Source organism: Giraffa tippelskirchi, chromosome 7 (assembly GCF_054371585.1).
Source record: "Giraffa tippelskirchi isolate mGirTip1 chromosome 7, T2T-mGirTip1v1.2.pri, whole genome shotgun sequence".
Lineage (NCBI taxonomy): Eukaryota > Metazoa > Chordata > Mammalia > Artiodactyla > Giraffidae > Giraffa > Giraffa tippelskirchi.
In genome coordinates this window covers 124379801-124404007 of record NC_137281.1, presented here as the reverse complement: position 1 = coordinate 124404007, position 24207 = coordinate 124379801, and the positions used below count along the sequence as shown (strand labels likewise).

General features: G+C 39.0%; 1 protein-coding gene and 1 long non-coding RNA gene across 2 annotated transcripts in view; one reads left to right on the top strand and one right to left on the bottom strand.

Moving 5' to 3' along the window:
- LOC145513846 (uncharacterized) overlaps positions 1 to 24207 on the top strand; it is a 449854-nt gene that overhangs the window by 118857 nt on the left and 306790 nt on the right. The window lies entirely within an intron of this gene.
- LOC145513067 (uncharacterized) lies at positions 9097 to 20096 on the bottom strand. The gene is made up of 4 exons (XR_014059088.1): positions 20021 to 20096; positions 15765 to 15859; positions 11387 to 11509; positions 9097 to 10764 (listed from the first exon to the last, which is right to left on the bottom strand). It is a non-coding gene; the product is annotated as an uncharacterized LOC145513067 (long non-coding RNA).

Here is a 24207-nt window from a genome sequence, read left to right as displayed (position 1 = left end):
TAAGCCAGGATCTGGGTCCTGGGTACAGGGTGAGCAATAAAGGCTGACCAGACTTACATGGAAAAAATATTTGTCATTAGTTTTGATAGCTTTTTCATTGAAACCCTATTTTCTGAGTGCATGAGTATACCAATTTAAATATTTGCCAGTCATTTCATGTTGCTTGGCCGTCTTTGTTTCCTTTGTCCGGGGACACGTTCGCCTGGTCTCGCAGTCTGTCTCCCAAGAGTGCTCTTGATGAGATTTTTGTCTTTATCAGGAAACTGATTTTCTTGCATCTCTTTCTGAGATTACTGAATCCAATCTTGAGGCGAATAACTCAATTCTTGGAAAAATGTCTAATTTGGAAACCTGATGGTTGATTTTTCACCCCCCCTGGCCGCAGTATCAACGCTATATGAGCGTATACCCAGTAACAGAGGTGAAGTAGACGCCTCCTGGACCGCCGGGTCCTCCCTCGTCTCACCCAGTCTGCCTCCTCTAGCACTGCTCTTCCTCACCCTGGGTTCTGAACACCCTCTTTCTACCCTTGGCGCATCCTGCTCCTGTGTAGCCTTTCACACTCTTTCTCTAGTTCTAAATCTTAGCTGAATTTTCTGTCTTATTTCTTACACATCCTGGCAATTCCTTCCTGGGCTGTCTGCCCTTACAGTGGTTCATTTTTGCCCTTTTGGTCAGAATGGCCTAAGGTTACCACTCTTTGGATTTAGTGGCCCAAACTCTAGATTAATAAAAGCTGGATTTCTGAGTTGAAGACAGGCACAGCTGGTTGCACTCTAGATCTTTCCAAAAGAGAGACACTAAGCAGTTTTGTATGTGTAGGGTCTTTGCCATGATACCTTTGAGAGGGATACTTTGTATATTTATATCTCACCTTGATGTTTTATTAATGACCAACAGTTGTTTAGTCTGCAGTGGCAATAGGGAATTGGAAATCAGTCTATGTGTCTGAGCCTAATTTACATAGGTCCAAAGTCAGAACTGGTTTGGTCCAGCACATGGATATGATTATTATAAACAATTATGCTGAGAATGTCCACTTTTCTGTAATTAAAATACCCAGTATTATTCAACTCATTGGCTTTTGCCCTGGGACCATTGTGATGTTTCTGTGTTAAAGAAATGTATTCAGTTAAGTCTTGCATGCTGTGTACTTTGTCAGTCCAAAAACTTTTTTTCTCAAGTTGCTTGTGGTGGTGTTGGTATTTTTTCTGCAGCATCAGCAGTGCTTGGGGGCCAAATGCAGAGTGAGGATAGCAGTTGAAGCAACATTTTTTTTTTTTTTCCTGTTGTTCACATTCCAACATTCTTAAGAACAAACTGCCTGAAAAGAAATGCTGGAACTGTATTCTGAAAGTACTTTTCAGAGCCTTGTACTACCAGAGAAGTTAAGAACCTTAGAATTCTAAGGTGGGGAAAAAAACTGTGGGAATCTCTCTCCCTCTCCCTACTTTGTGACAGTGCTAAGTCATTTAAATCTCTTTCTCAAAACTAAAATTTAAAATGTTTAAAAAAAAACAGTTGCTGTGTTGTTTCTGGGTCTCTTCTTGTGGGGTTTTACCTCGGTTCTTTGCAGAGACTTTGTTTTTTCCCTTCTTCTCACTGAAAGCCTAGGTATAAGGTGGAATGTGTGTACTGCTTAAATTTGTCTTCTTTTCTTCTCAGCTGTTGCCAACAGTTGACAGAGACAGAGATGGGAAGCAGAAATCTCAACATTTGAGAAGGTTTGTGTCTCAGTCTCTGCCCAGAATGGAACAAAATCTGAAACACTTAATTCTCTTGTGCAATATTTCCTTTGTCTTTGCTGCCTCTGTTTTGAAAGGAGTCATTAAGACACTTTTAGCCTTAGCCTAGCCCTAGGCTGTTAATGGAGCAGAGGGAGCCAAGAGAAGCAGAAAGACAGCAGGGCTGGAAAGAGGGGACATTGGCTTCGAGTGACAGTTGCTCACGCTGTGGCTGGCTGAAAGGCCTCTATTCTCTGCGACAGTTGAGCCAACTATACAAGGAAGGCAAATAAATGGAATTATTTATTTTATAAGGAGGTTCTTAAAAATTCTATATTTTTGCATGTGTGAGAGTATCTGGTGAGATCATGTATGAGAAATCACTTTAAAATCATAGGTTAGATAAATATAAATTACTTAGCTTATTTTCCTGACTTTACCGGGAGCCAGGATTCCACAGTTTGAAGATAGAAGCCTCACTCCTTCCTCCACTCTGCTTTGCCTAAATCGGCATATGGGTTGGCACAAACAGTTTGGTCTTTTTCAAGGTCTAATTTCACTGTGAATTTACAGACTCAAACTCCTGTGAGAATTATTGGTAGATCTTTTGAGAGAGTAAGAAAGACCTATCCATTCAGATAACCCGTTTTGCATGAATGAGGAGAACTGTTGTGCATTGAGGTGGAAATCTTTAAGCAATAACATAGGGATCGTATTCAAAAGCAGGTACAGAACGCCTGTTATGGACCATTCAATTATAGTGTGAAAGGTCAAATGTTAGAAGTCAGCACAGAGTTAAAATTTGATGTGATAAATACTTGGCCCCACAGTTAAAAGCCATTTTTGTTGGGGGCCAACCAAATGCTGTACAATATGACTTCTCCTGATATTAGCGAAGATATTTTTCTCACCTTTTCAGGCACTTGTTACAAAACTGTTCCATTTTTAGCTCCACCTTTAGAAGATTGTCTCTCTCTCTCTACATATGCATGTACAGTATGTATATCCCCAATATTGCCTTGTTGCCTTCATGACTAGCCTGTTGCCTTTCTGCTAGCTCTGAGATCTGGAATTTGGTGGTGTTTTTCTCTTGAACTGGTATCATTAGACCCCTCTTGACCCCGAAGGCTCCAGGTATTCAGTTTTCTGATTTAATCATGTTTTTATGCTAATATGTTGGAAGTAGAAATCTATGTATCAAGTGTCTTATTTTAATTAAGCACTTGCAATTCACATTCAGCCCATTCCTGCACCTTTCCATTCCTGGCTATTTTTCTTGCCTAGTTTTTTTTTTTTTTTTCACGTATAGAGGACTTGCTATCCAGTGTAGGATGTAACAACTATGGACCAGAACAATCTAATGATGGTTTTGGAGAGATGGAATAATGGTGTGTGAGTGTGTGTTTGTTTATATACAGCTATTAGCCTAACATCACTGAGGTATGGCTGCCTTTAGAAAAGCAGCTGCTCCCATATTGCCCTCTTTTCAATAAATATTTGCTTTACGACATTATGAAAAATAGACATGACTTTAATGTAGTGTGCTGAAAATTAAAGTCCTCAAACCCACAGCTGTGTATGCAACCGAGCCTGTCTGGATAACCTGGATAACCAACCAACATTTATACATTCATTGAAATCTGTGTAGATGAAACAGAAAATAAACCAAGGGAATGTTAACTGAAAAACAATTTATGTGCCTGAACATATTTTATAACACTGTAAAAGTAAAGAACTAGATACTGTTTTAACAGAGGCTTCCTTTAGAAAGGCAGAATATAACGTGGTGAGTGTTTTATCAAGATATGAAACTTATAATGGAAAAATTACTCTTTCTTTTAATGGATGAGCAAACTCTGCCATAAATATTCACACAGTTGGTCACCAAGTATAATTTAGGGCCTTGTTTGAGGAACATTTTCCATATGAATATGCTTTCACACCTGCATCCCTGTAAAGCTCACTGTTTAGTAAGGGGAACTAATAAGCACATGGCTGGGAGGAGAAGAAGAGAAACAAATGGAATTCTAAAAATCATCTTTATGTTTTTGTCTGTAAAAAGGAAAATGAAATTACTGTAATTATAACACAGCACTCCCCCCCCAAAAAAAAGTTCTCAAGCCCATTTTGAGAATGTCTTCCCACTTTTTGAAATGAGTCATCCAAGAGGAGGTATTTTCTCTTGTTCAAGGGCACAAACCTCAGCTAGAATCCCTGTTGGAAGCATTTAGTAAATAGGTTATCATTAGAGATGCACAGTGGAACGCAGAATCAGGTATTTTAAAAAGGGATAAATAACATTTACAAATATGTGTTTATCTTGGAAATATTTTGGCCCTAAATGAACTAAAAATTTTTATCATTTATCAACTGCTTTATAAAGCAGAATTTCACCTACATATATTTATTAGTTCTCAGTCCTGTTTCTTGCACATGGTTCCAGAAACTCTTTTTTTATATTTTTATTTTTTTTGAATTTTATTTATTATTTTTTTTATTTTTTATTTGTTTATTAAATAAATTTATTTATTTTAGTTGGGGGCTAATTACTTTACAATATTGTAGTAGTTTTTGCCATACATTGACATGAATCAGCCACGGGTTTACATGTGTTCCCCTTCCTGGACCCCCCTCCCACCTCCCTCTCCATCCCATCCCTCTGGATCATCCCATTGCCCCAGCCCTGAGCATTTGTCTCATGCATCGAACATGGAATGGTGTTCTGTTTCACATTTGATAATATACATGTTTCAATGCTATTCTCCCAGAACGTCCCACCCTCACCTTCTCCCTCAGAGTCCATAAGACTGTTCTATGCATCTGTGTCTCTTATTCTGTCTCACATATAGAGTTACCGTTACCATCTTTCAAATTCCATATATATGCATTAGTATACTGTATTGGTGTTTTTCTTTCTGGCTTACTTCACTCTGTATAATGGGCTCCAGTTTCATCCATCTCAATAGAACCGATTCACATGTATTTTTTTTTTTAATGGCTGAGTAATATTCCATTGTGTATATGTACCACAGCTTCCTTATCCATTCGTCTGCTGATGGACATCTAGGTTGCTTCCATGTCCTGGCTATTGTAAACAGTGCTGCGATGAACATTGGGGTACACGCGTCTCTTTCAATTCTGGTTTCCTCGGTGTGTATGCCCAGCAGTGGGATTGCTGGGTCATATGGCAGTTCTATTCCCAGTTTTTTAAGGAATCTCCACACTGTTATCCATAGTGGCTGTACTAGTTTCATTCCCACCAACAGTGTAAGAGGGTTCCCTTTTCTCCACACCCTCTCCAGCATTTATTGCTTGTAGACTTTTGGAAGCAGCCATTCTGACTGGTGTGAAATGGTACCTCATTGTGGTTTTGATTTGCATTTCTCTAATAATGAGTGATGTTGAGCATCTTTTCATGTGTTTGTTAGCTATCTGTATGTCTTCTTTGGAGAAATGTCTGTTTAGTTCTTGGGCCCATTTCTTGATTGGGTCGTTTATTTTTCTGGAATTCAGCTGCAGGAGTTGCTTGTATATTTTTGAGATTAATTGTTTGTCTGTTGCTTCGTTTGCTATTATCTTCTCCCATTCTGAAGGCTGTCTTTTCACCTTGCTTATAGTTTCCTTTGTTGTGCAAAAGCTTTTAATTTTAATTAGGTCCCATTTGTTTATTTTTGCTTTTATTTCCAATATTCTGGGAGGTGGGTCATGGAGGATCCTGCTGTGATTTATGTCGGAGAGTGTTTTGCCTATGTTTTCCTCTAGGAGTTTTATAGTTTCTGGTCTTACGTTTAGATCTTTAATCCATTTTGAGTTTATTTTTGTGTATGGTGTTAGGAAGTGTTCTAGTTTCATTCTTTTACAAGTGGTTGACCAGTTTTCCCAGCACCACTTGTTAAAGAGATTATCTTTTCTCCATTGTATATTCTTGCCTCCTTTGTCGAAGATAAGGTGTCCATAGGTGCGTGGGTTTATCTCTGGGCTTTCTATTTTGTTCCATTGATCTATATTCCTTCTTTGTGCCAGTACCATACTGTCTTGATGACTGTGGCTTTGTAGTAGAGCCTGAAGTCAGGCAGGTTGATTCCTCCAGTTCCATTCTTCTTTCTCAAGATTGCTTTGGCTATTCGAGGTTTCTTATATTTCCATACAAATTGTGAAATGATTTGCTCTAGTTCTGTGAAAAATACGATTGGTAGCTTGATAGGGATTGCATTGAATCTATAGATTGCTTTGGGTAGTATACTCATTTTCACTATATTAATTCTTCCAATCCATGAACACGATATATTTCTCCATCTGTTTGTGTCCTCTTTGATTTCTTTCATCAGTGTTTTATAGTTTTCTATATATAAGTCTTTTCAGAAACTCTTTTTTTAAACAGCTGTCATCAGGTGATTTAGTTCTAATCAGTGATTCTCTGGCTTTTTTATGCAGCCTGTTGTTTTCTTCCCTCCCACTCTGTTCTATGTGATCCCGTTCCTATCCTCAAATAATGTGTATAAAGAGATAGCGTAATTATGGAACATTGTGCTGCTTTGCATAAAATGGGAAATTCTGGAACAGAGCATTGGTTTATTCATTCATTAAATGTTTAATCTCTGTCAACTCTGTTCCAGGCACTGACAGGCCTAGATGCTATGGATGCGTGGTTTAGAGGTTCCTCCTCCCAAAGCAGTATAGTTATTATTAAGCAAGAAAATAAATACATATGCAAAATGAGTACTTGTTGTGATAAAAGCCCTAAAGGTAAACAGTGATGAGGGGTAGAGGGGTATTACTAGGGGTATTATAGCTAAGAGTCTCTTTGTGCAAGGTGATCAGGGAAGCCTTTCTGAGAATGTGACATTTGAGATATGTACAAGTGAACTGTGGTGCTGGAGAAGACTCTTGAGAGTCCCTTGGACAGCAAGGAGATCAAACCAGTAAATCCTAAAGGAAGTCAACCCTGAATACTCATTGGAAGCACTGATGCTGAAGTTCCAATACTTTGGTCACCTGATAGAAGACCTGATTCATTGGAAAAGACCTTGACGCTGGGAAAGATTGAAAGCAGAAGAAGAAGGGAGCAACAGAGGATGAGATGATTGGATGGCATCACTGACTAAATGGCCATTAGTTTGAGTAAACTCCGAGAGATAGTGAAGGATAGGGGAAGCCTGGTGTGCTGCAGTCCGTGGAGTCCCAGAGTCAGATACAACTGAGAGACTGAACAACAACATCAGGTAAGCCAGGAGGGCCAGTGGGGAAGACAGTTCCACACAGAGGGGAAAGAACACAAATGAGGAAGGAAAGTGGTGGCATATGGTCAGGCCTGCTCTCGTTTTCTGTACGTCCCCTGCCCGACCAGTGCCTGCTTCACCTGAGCCCTGCTCACGTGACTGTCCTTCCTACATATTGTGAGTGTTAGTCGCTCAGTCATGTCCAACTCTTTGTGATCCCATGGACTGTAGCCCTCCAGGTTTCTCTGTCCATGGAATTCTCCAGGCAAGAATATTTGGATTCTTGGAGCAGATTGCCGTTCCCCTCTCCAGAGGATCTTCCCAACCTAGGGATCGAACACTAATCTCCTGCGTCACAGGCATATTCTTTACCGTTTGAGCTACAGGGAAGTCCATGCATATTGGGTTGGCCAAAAAGCTCATTTGGGATTTCTGTACCATCTTATGGGAGAAAAAATGGGCTTTTTGGCCAACCCAATACTTGCCCCTTGCCCCAACTGTTTGTTGATTGTTTTTATTAAAGGGTTGGCGAGGAGCATGCTGCCTACTGGTTTCCCTGGTAACTAATGAGATCACCTGACATCAATTCCTCTGTAACTGGTAGTCTCCCTTTCCCTCCCGGAATGAAGGCTGCCACTAAGTCCTGCCCACCAAGTGTGACACACAGTGAGGAGTCACCCCAGGACCTTGCATCAGACATGTAAGCTCCCCTCATCCATTAAGCCATTAATGTCTCTGTTGCTGACTCCAAGCTCTTTAGGTTTGAAGCTGGGCAAGCACAGGCCGTGTAGGCCTGTGGGATGCAGCCCAACAGTTGGTATACTGGATAAACAGAAGATAAAGCTACCAGAATAAGGGATAGAGGGGTCCTAGCGGAGTTCAGGGGCTTCCTGAGTGGTTCAGTGGTAAAGAATCTGCTTGCCAAGCAGGAGACATGGTTCAGTCCCTGAGTCGGGAAGATCCCCTGGAGAAGGAAATGGCAGCCCACTTCAGTATTCTTACCTTGGGAAATCCCATGGACAGAGGAGTCTAGCAGGATACCATCCGTGGGGTTGCAAAGAATCAAATTCAACTGAGCAGCTGAGCACTCACATGATGGGAATAGGTGATGAGAAGTGTTCACAGGAGACTGACTGGTCCAGGACCCACAGGGTGAGGGGTGGAGCTTGCACTGGGAAGAAGACTCTGCAATGACTGCCATCATATACCTTCCTGGAGCACTTAGGTATGGCTCTTGGTGACCAACTAGGAAATTTCAAAGCTTGGCTTAATATAAACAAAATTTTTTGTTTTGTTTCCTCACTGGGCCTACATACCTTTATTCTAAACATCAATAAAGGGAAAGTGAAAAAATAACAAAGGTATTTAGGGCAGTCTGCAGTATGAGCTACCTATAGAAAACAACTGTTTGATATTGAGTAAGATGAGATGTAAAGTTCTCCACCATGTGACAATGACTGAATTGTATCCATTGGATGGAATATTTACCCTAAACCTTTCCTAGAAATCATCTTATTTGCCCGGTGGTGAAATGGCCCATTATGTCAGAATAATGCTCCATCAACTCTCTTTTCACATCTAATTCTAGCAGGCTGAAGGGTTGGCAAGAGTTCAGGCTTATGGTAATGTTTCGGGTCTCAACCCCAGATTCATGTTCTCACTGCAAAGACTCTGCTGACCCAAGTTCTCCTCACGCTTCTGTTACCCTGCCCCTTACTTTGTGCCAGTTGGTGAAGAGGAATGATGACAAGAATGATGATAATAATTTTAACCATAATAATATTAACTTGGGTTAATTGAATATTTACTGGGTTTCTGACATCGTGCTGCTTTATCTGTATTAACTCGTTTATCCATGAAAGTATTCTTAAATTTGAAAGATATAAATTATTCCTGTCTTAACATGAAAACTGAATGGCAGACTATGACTTGCCCAGGGCTACCATGGACCAGTGGAACAGGCAAGGAGTCTGGAGGAGAGACAGGGCTCTGCATGGAAAGATGGAAAGTACAAAGGGAAGGTTGGGGTGGAAAATGTTGAGGACATTGCTTGCTGGGTGGATACCAGGAGAACATGTGGGCCAGTCTAGCCATGCTGACACTTAGCACTTAAATGAATCATGCAGGCTTGAGAGACTAAACCAGACACATCATTTCTTTCAAATGAATTGTTTTATTTCCCGGTGTAGGTCCACACAAAAGAGCCAAGTTTGGGACAAAATCCAGTCTGCTTGGAATAACTTCAACCTCGGACCTACTTAATAAGCCAAATATCCCTCACAGCCCATAACCTTTGAGGACTGTTTTTACCCAAATTAAAGCACAAATGGTGCTCATCCAAATTTTCATTCAGTGTAATTTTGGATTCCTTTGGGGTATTTACCTTTGGCAGGGAAAGTAAGGCCAATCTGCATGGCCCATAAACAACAGTTGTTTCAGTCGAAACTGCAGGAGGGCTTTCAGTTCAATGAAGATGAAAATAACAAGTAAATTCAGCTTATATGGAGCTTCTCCAAAATATAGACTGTAAGGGAATAATTAATGAGTCCAACATAAATCAAAATATTTATGTCATTATCACTGATGACAAACCACCCTCAATGAATTCTATTAAACATACTTGAGTAGCCTTCATTCTACCACAAGCTGTTTCTCCGTTAGACGTTACAGTCTACCAGAAGCCATCTTATAATTAAGATTCTGTAGATATTGATGAAAAACTGCAGGCTCGTGTGTGAGCACTGAAAAAGGTACAGAGTTAGCATGGGGAACTATAGGACATTTCCATTAGTTCTCTATTTAAGAAACCTTTAGCAGCTGGATAGAGGAGGCTGTCTCCTTTGCTAATGACTGTGGGGTGTACACATGAACAGATTAGCATTAATTTATCCTTGATGTAGCTATTAGTTGGGTGTTAGAGAGCCTCAGAAGGTTTGGAGATTCTGATTAACCTGAGCAAACTTGGAGAACAACAGGCTCATCAGATCTCAGCGAGCAGATGTATTCTGCCTGGTCTGTGCCTTCCATGCCGTGGTTGCAGTGCTTGCCTGGTCCTCATGCTGAGGACTTTCCAAGCAAGTGCTTTTAACGTCTGCTTTTCCAGTCTTTAGGGCATTTCATTCTTGGCTGATTGCTTTCGTATTGTCTGTAGTGCCAAGTGAACTTGGACCACTTGAAAAATCATGAAAAAGGAAATTGAGAGTTTGCCTTTTTTTAGGTGGGAATAAAAAGAATTCCATCAAGTTAAAACATTTGTTAAGTGCCTGTGATGTGTAATTCCCAGTGTCGAGTCCTGGGAAAGGGGGATTTACAGGAAGACATAGTGATGACCAGAAGGAAAAAAAAAAAACACTCGACTTCAATGTGGTCCTTGTGAGTGAATCATACACAAGCTTATGTCCTTCAATCCTTATTTTTCTATTTGTATGGCTAGGTGTTTTTTTTTTTAATAAAACAGACAGATTTGACATTTGAGATGATTTCCTTTGAGGCTCTCATTCTGGTACCTGTAGGTTTCACTTTATTAATCGGTGATAGGTGAGTGCTTGGGATCATGTAATTGTGGATTCATTTTTCAGAGAGGTTTGAAGAATATATTTACTTGCCTTTCCCTGACTGCTCACCAGCTTTTCCTTTTGTCACCCATCTGCCTTCTGTTCCAGTTCCCAAAGGCTGGTTAGGCCAACACAGCTGTTGTGTGTAATGTCACCAAGCCCAGTCCATGGCGTTGCATGTTCAATCCTTGATCCCTGATCATCCTTGCCATGGCTCTGAACCACCCACAGAGAGGTACTGCATTTTATTGACTCCAGTATTTTCATCTGCAAGAAAGGAATGTTTTATATTAAACTCTGGAAACAACACAGCTAGCTACTCACCTGCTCCCTCCATGCAACAAGCTTATCTCAAGGTTCTAAGGACAAGCATTAGGGACTCCCAAGTGTGAGTGAGAGAGGTGCCATAGAAAGAGAAGTGAATTGGGATTCAGATCAAACAGGGTTCTGGTCTTATTGGTCGGCATACCACTCCCAAAGGAGCAGCACAGATTGAACATTGAATGGCTGTATGATTCATGCCAGCAGATAGCAGAGAGAGGTAAATCAATGTGAACAGTGGCAGCTAGACTTCCATCACGCCCAGTGCTAGCATGGGTCTAGACATGGGTCTGCTCCAGAGGGAACAGAGGCTTTGGGATCCATGCCATCCAAACCATCCAACATGGCAGATACTAGGTATAGTAGACCTCTAGTATTGAGGTTTCTGGGACTTCCCACCAACATAAGAGATGAACGAGACTCATCAGAAATAGAGCAGAAGTGACAGCAGGTAGCTGGTGCTGTTTCTTCCACCCAGGATTTCTCTGAAGAAGCAGGTGGCCCTGAAGGTCACCAGGCATATGTCCAGCTGTCCCAGGGATATCTGATCTTCAGTGTCACTGCTCACCTGATCTGAGCTCACTGGCTGCCTTTAGCAGGAGGCAGGAGCTTGGCATCTGGGCTGCAGCCTTTCTCTGCACAGACAGCTGCTGCTGCCAGTCTGCCAGGTGACTGTCTCTTTCAGCAACAGCTGTGAGAGGGAAGAAAAGAGGGGCAGTGACCATAGGGCAGTTCTCTTAAAAATAGCTTCAGGGTTCATGCCATAGCACACTGAGTTGGCCTTTGCATGGATTTAATTTACCACAGTGAGTTCAACAGTCCCCCAAACTCTGAAGGAGAGAAAAGCAGAAATGTTTATTTAGGTCAGATGCAATATTTGGGACTAGTTTACATAGAAAATAGTTTCAGATATTAAAGTTTTTATTCAGAAAGTAGATTAGAAGAGTTAGGAAGCAAGTGAAAGAAAAATATTGATGGTGATTAAAAACAAAAAATAACAAAAATGGCCAATGTAGGCCAATGCCATGTTAATTTGTATGGCACATAGTTTATCCTCTTTAATTCTCATAACTCTGAAAGGTTACTTTGAGGAAATTGAGATTTACAGTGGTCAATTAATTTGCTCTGATTTACACATTATTAATATATCGAAGGAGTCAATGGATAAATTCCTCCATTTTTTTTTTCCTTTAAAAACCCTATAGTCATATGCTGCCTTTTTAGGAAATATCATCTCAGAAAACAATTTTTGTTCAAATAACTCCCATATAAGTAAGAAATCTTTCTGTCCCTTGCCATTTTTTGCAGTGACTAATAACAAACTTTTCTTATAAAATTTGATCAGCTTCTGAAACATGAAAAAAAAAATTACAAAAAAGGTATAACTACAGTAGGCAGAATAACAGCCCCCAAATATACATCCCTGTCTTAAACCTCAGAATCTATAAATATGTTATTTTGCATGGTAAGAGACTTTGCAGGTGTAATTAAGTTGGGACTTAGAGGATACCCTGGATTACTGGGTGAGTCCAATGTAATCACAAGGATCCTTAAAAGCAAAAGAGAGAGACAGAAGAGAGCCTCAGTCAGAGAAGGAGATATGGCTTCTGAAGCAAGGTCAACTTGTCTTTGTTAAGCTGTGAAGATGGAGGTAAACAGCCATGGACCAAGGGTTATGGACAACTCTGGAAGAGAGAAATGGAGAGGAAATAGATCCTACCTAGAGTCTACAGAAAGGAGCACAGCTCTACCAGCTGATTTTAGCCTCTACCTTGATTTTAGTCTGGAGGGTCCCATGTTAGACATCTGACCTGTAAGACAATAAATTTGTGCTGTTTTTAAGCCACTGAGTAAGTGGTAATTTGTTACAGCAGCTACAGAAAATGAATACACTGACCAGTAGTAAGTCTCATAAAATCATCAGAATTATTCATGGCAGAATTTATGACTCCTGCTCTGAAAACTGAGCTGGTCCTGTGCTCACACTTGTTGTTTCTAGGCAGACTGAGGATTCTGATTTAATTCATCTTACTTCATCAGACTCATTGGCGAAATTGTCCGTTCTTGGAGAAAAAGGAAAGACAGGAAGACAAGTACACCTAACAGAATTCCCAGAGATTGACACAAACCAAACTTCACCACAGTCTTGCTCTCCAGAAGCCTGAAGCAGCTGATGAAGTTGTGGAGTTACTGAAAGCACACTTCTCAGCAGTCTGACACTTTGAGATAGGTGTTGGTGCCTGTGCTGTGAAGCCACACCCCTGATTCAGATGCCCAGGTCTTGAGGTCTCTCATGATCTCCATGTCTCTTTGCATCTGCTGTTCCCATTCCCTAGAATGTTTTCCCAGGTGACTTCCACGTGGTTTGCCTCCTCCCTTCTTCAAGTCTTCTAAATGGTACCTTCTTAGTGAGACTTTTCCTAACCAATTTATTTAAAATGATGTCTTGATCCCTCCACCCTTGAACTTTCCACCACTTTCTTGCTTTGTATCTCTCCATGGCCCTTATCACCATTGGATGTAGCATATGTCTGGTATTTATTTTCTCAACTTTTTTCTCTTCCCATTAAGATACATGTTTCATAAGGGCAGGGTTTTTATGTTTGGTTCACTTATGAATTACCAGCATTGTCTGACACTTAGTAGATAGATACTCACTCAATATTTATTGAGTGAATAAAGAGAGACTTTGGCGGAATGTTGATGAAGTATAACTCTTCCCTTCTGAATTATATAAGTTCAAGCCCACTATTGGTGATGGAGCTATTTTCTTGGTTCCACAAAAGGCCAATCAAATGATGGGACCCTGAACTATTATGCCTAAGAACTTAGACTGGTTTTTGCCACCTCCTTTGATGCTGGAATACTTCCCTCCTCCCCACCCACCCCCTGCCCCCATCTCCACCTGTCCCTTACCCCAATATCATTATCTGGCTAGTCTGATCACAGAGAAATGTAGGTAGGATATTAAAATTGATTGACTATGCAGGATAGTACTTTTAAATAAACTGCCTAAGGATGCATTTAAATGTACTGATTACAATGTTTTAGCACAAGTTTTACACCATTATGTGTAAATCATGTTTTTCCTCCAGAAAGAGTTATCATGTTATCTTAGTAATAAGAAACACCTCTAGGGATTCTCTCTATAAAAGCTTCTGTTAGTCCTTAACAGGCCTAGTATTTATTCTCATCTTGATTTGACCTGAGAATTCCTCCCAACTGGACTATTCTGCTCAGTGTAAAGGCACATATTCTTCCATGACAAAGGACTAAAACCCAGAAACAAACAAAAACATCGTCAGTAACCCATTGATTTTGAGAGAATCACTCTAAGTCTTGTCCATATTAGCCACTTTTGTCAAAATAGTCCAAAATACTTGAAAATTTCACTTTAACTTCATCTACACAGCTTTACGGAGAAGGCAATGGCACCCCACTCCAGTACTCTTGCCTGGAAAATCCCATGGACGGAGGAGCCTGGTAGGCTGCAGTCCATGGGGTCGCTAAGAGTCGGACACGACTAAGCGACTTCACTTTCACTTTTCACTTTCGTGCACTGGAGAAGGAAATGGCAGCCCACTCCAGTGTTCTTGCCTGGAGAATCCCAGGGACGGGGGAGCCTGGTGGGCTGCCGTCTATGGGGTCGCACAGAGTCAGACACGACTGAAGCGACTTAGCAGCAGCAGCACACAGCTTTACATTACTTATTTACCTATTATTTGTAAATATAAAATTACTATATATTCTCTTGCTCTGAAGATGGATGCATATTTTTCTTTCTTTAGTTGCATTTGAGTGGAATGTGTGAACAAACTCTAAACTATCACCACACACCTCATCGCCTTTGAGTAAATGTACAGTCTGCTATACTGCTGATGACTAAGGCTGTTCTGATGATGTGAAATATGGGAGGAAATTTGCTTACAAGACCTGCCAAGTTTGCAATCAAATATATTCAAAACAATATTCAGTCTTGCTGAATTATTAATGAAGCAAAGCTGAAAGATTTACCCTTACCATCTCTACTCATACTTAGATGAGAATTTATAAAGCAAACAAGAATATATGCTGAGTGTTGTGATACTTGCACCTGTTTTTCATTTATATCCATCATAAAGGCCAAAAGAATAACCTGAATTACTTACTAAAAATGTAAATTCCTGGGCCTCTCCCCATACCAACTGAGTCAAATTCTTCAAGAGTAGGGCCTGGAGAATCTGCATTTTTCAACAAGCTTCACAGGTGATTATTATGTATTTTAAAGTTTGGTCCACTGTGTTAGAATATCCTACAACCCTTCTATTGTAAACATTCTCCTTGACTGGTGACCAGTGGGTGAATGGATTAGTGTGGCACTACCATGTAGATTTCCATGGGTGTGGCCCATGGGATGACCTGATGATAGTAAAGTCATTGAAAATATCTGTAAAGAAACATGGCACTGATTTCTGGGTTATAACTCCTTTGGGCCATACCAAAGCTACATGGTGAAACAAAATGTGATACCCCAATGGTTGTTTTCCCAGAAATAGCATCATCTGGTAAAGGAGAGAAGAAAGAGCTGCCCTTTCCTTGGTTACTAGATTATGTTAATTAATGGTAAAGCTGTCATGTTGTAGAATGCTATAATTTGTCCTGGTGGTTTTGTTCCATCTTAGTTTTTGTAATTTTATACTCTAATGAATTCAGTAAAATTACTTTAAGATAGTATTTTTTTTTCTTATGAAGACATTTGATTGGAGAATTTTCCTAACTTGCTGATTTTGTTGTCACCATCATAACAATACTGCTTTGAAGAAGCACTGCAAGCTCTGATCTTTCCAAAGAAGCACTGCAAGCTCTGATCTTTCCTAACTGCATGGAAGCTCTGGATTTTGGACCAGAACTCAAGATACTTCTTAAGGGTTGAGTTGCCACGAAGGTAGTCAAGAGGAACAGCTTACCCAGAAGTCCTTCTCATGTAGATCAGTCTGCTCCTTCCAAGCCATTTCACTCTGCAGTGTCCTTTGTGCTAACGCTTGTTCTTCACCTTCTTCTCCTGTGTCACAATGAATGATAAATGAACTAAGGGTCTGATGGATAATACCTAAATAACATGTGCAAACTTTCTGTAAACTCAAGTGCTGTACAAAATGAAAGGTTTTATTGAAGTGGGTAGGTGAGACTTCCAATGGAGAGAGAGTCAAGGTTTAGTGGTAACTCATCTTCTAGCTCTGGTATTAGAGGGTTGTCCTAAGAATTCAGCTTCTACATTTTTTCTTTTTTAAAAGGGTTTTAATTATTCAAACAGTAAATATCCATTGTGAAAAGAAATAGAGAATACAGTTAAAAATTAATAAGCATATGTATATACAAATAAAAATAGAGATCAGTCATAATCTTACCAACTAGAGACAATCGCTAACATTATCCTTCCTAAAAAATTTTATTTATATATGTATATATCCCTTCTATAAAATAATTTATACGACATATGTGGATCTTAATACAGATAGATATATCTGCAATTTCAACAACAGGTGAATATTTTTTGGCATAATGCCTTATATATGAGCATATTCTACTTTGGTAGCAGTATATTGTAGTATTAATATTTCAGAACACAAGCAGTTGAGCCAAATTTCCTGCATTTGAATCTTAATTTCATCTCTAAATAGATGTATGACCTAAGGTAGTAACTTAAATTCCCTATGCTTCCATTTCCTCATCTGTATGATGGGGATAATTATAGAATCTATAATTGTGGTGAATATTAGTGTGATTGTTGTGAATATTAGTGAGATAACCAATTATGTTAAGCACTTAGAATAGAGCCCTACACATAAGGAATAGTGAATAAGTGTTAGCTGCTATTATTAATTAATTCCTTGTTATTGCACATTTAGATTAAAGGAGTTAGTTAACTGCAAATGTATAATGTCATTTGGGTAAATGGAATCTCTTATAATTAGCCCTTATATCGTTATGCTTTTTCTAGGAACTGAAGAGCATTAAGTGTCAGGGAACCTAAAAAAACAAACATTTGAGAGATGCATGGTGATGAAATTGATGGGTAATCTCGAAATTTTTCTTTATAGTTTTCTCTGTCAATTCCTGCTTAGTCTTAGGTCTAAGAAAAAGTGTTATGAATTTTCTCGGCTCAATTACTAAAAGGATTTTTCCTAAGTTCTCTAGGACTCACAGATGTGTAAATGAGAAAGGTAAATGGCCAAACTTCAGGACGTAAGCAGGAAAGATGATGACTGTTACTCTGAATGGAATATTCATTTAAGTCCAGCTGTTTGATATTAGAGGAACAGTTATTTGAAGGAAGTAAGATAGTAAAAGAAAGCAGTTCTAATGGTTTTGGTCTTTATCTCTCTCTTCATCTCCAGAATGTCTTTCATTTCCTTCCAAGTAAAAGACAATGACTAACTGTGACTTGTAAAATGGCAATTATACTAATTAGGCTTCACCATTTAAAATCATCTTCTTGAAGATGATTTACAAGAATTACATAAAAGGTATCTATGTATGACACACTTGTTGGATTGAAGCATATTTTGTTTACCAGTTTAATTAGAAATAGTATGATGAGGAGAAAAGTTCTGATGTGTTTTGCATGTTTGCTGCCTGCTAAAATGTATGAAAATTTGACCTGGCTATTTTTTTATTCCTCTAGATAGTTGAGAGGTAAGCAATTTGACATTAAGCTCATACATTTCAGGACATATTTTATAAAAAGGTGAGACATCAAAATAACGAATTCCCAATATTTAAATACTGCCCTATCTGCAGTCTTTTCTCCTTATTGTGTTTTTTACATAGCTGAAAAGACTTTTTCAAATCCAAGCCCTTGCCACACAGTTACTGTATACTTTTGAATAAATTACCATTCTTTCTAGGCCTCAGTTTTCTCATGTGCCAAATGGAAATGTGCCATCATGGGTTTAAAAGAAAATAATGTTTACTGCATTTGGTATAATTTCTGTCATATAGAAGACAATAAATCTTAAAGCTTTACCCATACTTATCTGTTAAATCTTAAATCATTGTCCTTTACCTCTAATCTCTGAAATAAATGAAGGTTTGAGTAGGCTCATCTTCTTAATTAGACAAACCAAGAAAATCTCCTTGAACTCTTCAGAACTAATCTTCTGAGACAGTTTCATAATTATTTCTCAGAGGAATCTTTAGACAAATGACTCAAATGTGTCTACATAACAGTATTGGCAATGGCCTCAAAATATTGGGTTGGGCTCTTCATGCACAATGTAAAAAGACCACAGTGATCATTGACAGAAAACTGAAGTCAAATTTTACATTTTTTCTCTTATAATTGTAGAAAGAGAGTTTATGGGGAAAAGTGCTGCTCAGTGCTCACTCCTCTCCATCAGATTGAATCTATTTCAGACAGAAGCTGAGATCAAATAATTGAGTCTGCTCTAGTTATTTAAAAATTGTTTATCCCATTTACAAGTTTTTATTTTCTGTCATTAGTTGGTTTTCCATCATATGGATGTGATCAAAGTTAAAACATATCTGTCTGCCTAAATCCCCCTAATTTAATCTTTAAAGCATAGCACTCAGGTTGTTCCTCAGCAGTACTACAGACTGACATTTACTTTATGGTACATATTTAAAAAATTATAAAGTACGTTATTCTTAAGGGCGATATGGGATCATGATTCTCAGAAGAACCCTTGACTATAAATCCTTGTACAGGCAAATGAGACATGGTTCATCTTTATACTCATTTTCTGCCTCCTTACTACAAACTTCTGAAATTCTGGTATGTGTCTAGTGTGAGAGACACCCTCATGAACATGTCCTTTTAGGTCTGCGGCAAGTGGAAAAGATTAATGAAGTGGGTCTTTTTCATATGGCAAGTGTTTGCTCTGTACTGACAAAACCATATGCCCAACACTGACTTGGACATGGAAGGGCTGTGAGCTCAGCTTACATTTAGAAACCATGCACTCCATCGTAAATATGAACTGGAAGATGAGATAAAAGCTGCCAGTCACAGTGGAGTGGGAGGTGGAGTAGAGGTGATGGAGGCTGATGTGGAAAGGCTGTTAAATTTCTCATCTAGGTGGTTTTTAAACCAGAGTCTGCATTTGGTAAACCAGCTGTGTCTCTATTGTGTATGTCGTACAGTACTACGTGCAACATTGCTACGTTTCTCATTTGTTCCCATAATCTGCCAATGCATAGACTACTTTGAAATAGGTGGTCAAGTTCTGAAGGAATTGCCTTGGAGCAAAATAATGGTCTAAATATATACAAGTATAGCTCATGACTTTTTTCTTTTTTTTTTCCTAGTTTAAAAATTGTAACTTCAACTTATGAACCCTTTGTATAGTGAAAGTGAAAATTAGTCACACAGTCCTATCTGACATCACACAGTCACGTCTGACTCTGCGATTCCTTGGACTGCAGTCTGTCCTGCTCCTCTGTCCATGGAATTCTCCAGGCAAGAGTACTGGAGTGGGTTGCCATTTCCTTCTCCAGGGAATCTTCTCGACCTGGGGATCAAACCCAGGTCTCCCACATTGAAGGCAGATTCTCTACCAGCTGAGCCATAATGGTATTTATTGTTAATATTGTTATGGAGAATCGACTATGTACTGGACACTTTGATCTCACTTAATCCTGGAAACAGTCCTGTGAGGAGAGATGGTATTTTCTATAAATTATCTATGAGAAAACCGAGAACTAAGATCACACAACTACTTTGCAGGTGTTGCTCTGCCTCATAATCTATGGAGGGACTGAGGTAAAATCAGAAGGAAAGAAATACCTGAACATATCTGTGGATTTCACATCTGTGGATTCAAGCAACCCCAGGTCAGAAAATAATTGGAAAAAAATTCTAGAAAGTTCCAAAAGGCAAAATTTGTATTTGTGGTATGCCTGACAACTATTTACATAGCATTTACATTTGTATTTACATCCATTTGCATAACATTTACCTTGTATTAGGTATCATAAGTGCTAATCTAGAGATGATTTAAATTCTAAGGAAGAATGTGAGAAAGTTATATGCAAACACCCCAGTGCTCTGGAGCACTGGGGATTTTGGCATCCAAGGGTGGTTCCTGGAACCAAGCCCCTAGGATACCAAGGGACACCTGTAATCTGCAGAAGTTGAAGATCTTAATTCTACTTCCTCCTCTAGTTCCTCCTTTTTCTTAAAAAATTCATGAAGTGTCCCTACCATGGGTTTATGGCTATAGGTGAGCATAGGATTTCTGAAGATTTATTGCCTAACTTCTTGGCTGAAACTCTGTACAAAACAGTGCATACTTGGGGAGATAAAATTCCAAACAGTGTCATGGTGCTTTGATTTGGAATTTCAACCAAGGACCAATCATTAAAGACTTCATTGTCCTCCTCTTACCTGTTCTAGATTTCCTGTCAGCACAACATGGAAAGAACTGACCCAAAGAGCTTGACTTCTGTTGCATCATCTACACACTTTTTTCTTTATACAGTGACTTAATGGTTGGTCCAAGCAGTGAGAAGAATGCATAATGTATTATCTTCCATTCAAAGAGTTACGAATTTAGTTGCCTGTGAGCTCAATCTGACACCCTTTGTGATAGCTAACCTGATTTTTTTTTAAGAATCCAGGGAAGTTATTAATGTAGTTGCTATCTCAGAGACACAGCAGTCATTTAAATACCCTTTTTTGTCAAGCGTTTTCACCTCTTGATTGCTGAATACAATCTACTTTAGAGCCAACATGGGATCATGAAAAACATTGAATATAACTCTTGAAGGAGGGGTTGTGTGTGTGTGTGTGTGTGTGTGTGTGTGTGTGTGTGTGTGTGTGTGTTTTAACATATATTTTGATGTGTTCAGTTCCAGAATCAGGTCATTTTGTAGATCAGCATAGTGATATTTACCCTGAAGTAAAAGATGTATTTCCATCTCTTCTACAAATTAAAAGTTATCTTTTGGATTTGAGCATTTGAATCTTTTAACTTTGGGTCTCATTAAAATAACAGAAACAGGAATGAAAAAAAAATCTATATATAGCTTTTTCTCTCACACAGCAGTTAGCAACAGAAGTCAAGAAATACCCTAGGCTGTTCACATTTCTTCCCTGCCTATGGAAAATCTCTCTTGGTGGGTTTTATCCTGTGTCTACATGAGGCAAACCAAATGTCTGCAGCAGCTGAAAGATGCAGGAGACAGTTCCTGGCAATGGGTCTTAATTATGGAGCTGTCTTCAGCGACCTTGCCATTTCCTGAAGCTCTCGTGAGGACTTTCCAGTTTGCCGTCTTCAGCAGTTTTGATCCAATAAAACATGTCAAGGTGCTTGCTAAGTTAGGAAAATGGTGTGGCCTCAAGTTACCGGTGTCTCAGCTTTGAGTGTGATGTTGACCTGTCCACCCCAATGAAGGGCTAAGTTTTAAATTGCAGTTGCAGTTGACCACATTCATTCTTGCTTAGGCATCTTTTTTTTTTGCCATCTTTCTTAAGTTTTCCTTTTCCTCTTTCCCTTACCTCACCCTCATCTAAAAATGTATGATTTAATGTAGACAACAGCCATTGTTCCTGCTGCCTTCTTGTCTCTTCCAGTCCCTTCCTCGTCATGTGTACCAATAACATAGGTTCTTCCTAAAGCAATGTGCTCGTCATGATATGACCCTTTCCAGGTATTCTCTGTTTTATACTGCATACATGTTTAGCCACAATCATTTATCATTTTCCATAATCAAATTCACTTCTTTATATATGTTCACCTTTTTGTATATGTGCTCCAGTCAAGCTATTTTCCTTATCAGTGCGCTGTCAAAATAATAATTGATTGCATCTTTAGTGCTTCTATTTTTTTCTGCTCCTTATCTCGACTGGATAGCCTTTATCTCCAAACACATGCCCGACTACTCTAGCTTCCCTCTTTACATCTTGAAACTCTTTCATACCGCTATGACTAGAGCCTTTAGACCAGCACCGGCCAACAGAAATATAATGCAAGCTATATATGTAATTACCTATGTGATTTTAACTTTCTAACAGCTATATTAAAAAGTTAAATTTGAAAAGGTGAAAAGAATTTTAATAATAATTTAATCCAATATATTCAAAATATTATTTCAACTTAATAATCTATATACAAATTATTATTAAGATATTTAACTTTTTTCAACAAAATCTTTGGAATCAGGTGCATTTTTACACTTAATGGCATATTTCATTCTTTTTTTTTTTCTTCTGAACTTTTTATTTTGTATTGGGATATAGCCAATTAACAGACTTCCCAGATGGTGCTAGTGGTAAAGAATCTGCCTGCCAATGCAGGAGACATAAAAGATGTGGGTTTGATCCCTAGGTCAGGAAGATCCCCTGGGGGAGGGCATGGCATGTCACCACAGTATTCTTGCCTGGAGAATCCCATGGGTAGAGGAGCCTTGTGGGCTACAGTCCATAGCGTCGCAAAGAGTAGAACTGAGTGAAGCAACTTAGCACTCAGCACAGCCGATAAACCGATGTTGTGATAATTTCTGGTGAGCAGCGAAGGGGCTCAGCCATACATATGCACGTATCCATTCTTCCCCAAACCCCGCTTCCATTCAGGTTGCCACATAACATTGAGAAGCGTTCCATGTGCTATAGAGTAGGTCCTTTTTGGTTATCCATTTTATATATAGCAGCTAGCACATTTCATTCTGACTAGCCATGTTTCAATTTGCCACCTGGGCTTAGTGGCTACCATGTTGGACAGTGGAGCTTTAGACCATTTTATGCCGTGCTTTTCTTATTTCCTCTGTCTTTCTGTTGCCCGCATTTCTCTGACCACCCATTGAATATGTCTACAGGATGCTTTTCAGGCTCCTCCAGCTCATCATATCCAAGGAAACCTCATGAGCTTCCTGTCTGCATTTCTCATCCCAGCATCATCCACTCAGTAGCCCTAGCCAGAAACCTTCTAGCCACTGTTGAAGTCCTCTTTCTTTACCTGAAGGGTTCTGCTGTTAGTCACATATAAGAGTTTTCTGACTTGTCTTCTTTTCTTCTGCTGCCCTTTTTCTATATTTTATCGTTGCAGTAGCCAAAATCATAGCACTCAATTTCACTTCATATGCAGCGATTGCTTATTATCTATTTTATAAGACCTGAGTTCCCCAGTGTGTCATAAAGTTGCTTCCTTTGCTGGCCCTGATCTGCCTTCCCAGCCATAACCTCTGACCTCTCTCCCTCTGTACCATATGTTACAGTTATTCACACATTTTATGATACTTCACACCTTTCCTCTTGTCATGCTTTTCTGACTTAATACTTGCCATTCTCTATGAGTAAGTGGCCCTTTCTCCCAACTTACATTCTTTCTTTAAAAATTCCCTGTCATCCAATAAGTCTCAGGTCAATTATCATCTCCTCTCCAGAGGCTTTAAGTGCCACTTTGTTTTAACACTTCACCACCTGTATTGCTTTCTTAAAAAATTTCTTAACTCACCCCTTAGACTCGTGAATTCCTTAAAAGTAGAGTAACTATGCTTTTCATCTTTATATCCCTAATACCAAGCAGTACATTAATACAATGATTCAATAGGCAAATCTTTGCTGATACACTGACCTGTCTTTATGGCCTGATGCTTGCATACACTGTAATTACTTTAGAAATATTATTTTTGTCCTCCATGCTGAATTATAAGCTACTTGATAACGTAACAATATCTGTTGTTACTCACACAGCATTACCAAATACAAGTTAATTTGAAAAATATATTTGCGTATTCTAGGCCTGATTAACTCAGTTCAACCACAGGAATCTCTTCTTTCTGGTGAGGAGTATCTGGTATGGTCTCATGGATTCACTTCCATGTTTTATGTGTCTCTCTCTTGGTAGGTCATATAAGACAAAACTGAGTTATTCAAATTGCAGACCTTAGAGCTACCTTAGAAGGGGATACAGAGAGAAATGGCTTTGGGTTTTGACTGGACATTTTAAGAGTAGATAATGGAATACATTTATTTCATCAGCCATAATTCAACAATATTTATTGAGTGAAAAATATGGTCATTAGCCACAATTTTATAGTCAAAAATGAGTGGTTTATGTCTGTTTCAGTGTTTTCACTCTCTACAAAGACCCTATTGTATAAGCCATGTATTACTGTCATCATCTTTATTAGAAGAATATATTGTTCTTCATAAGAAATGATCCCATAGTATAATGAACAGACATTTGAAGAAGTGTTAGTTCTTCATGAGAAAAGTCATTTTTGCCTCTTCAATATAAGGAGATAGGGGACATAGTTGTGTCATATTCCTTATTCACTAGTCAACACAAATTAATGTGTCCAGCACTTCTTTAGGTATTGGCCATTTATACTGTGATTGATATTCACAGAAAATGAATAGATAACCCTTTCAACACTATTCAATGGGTT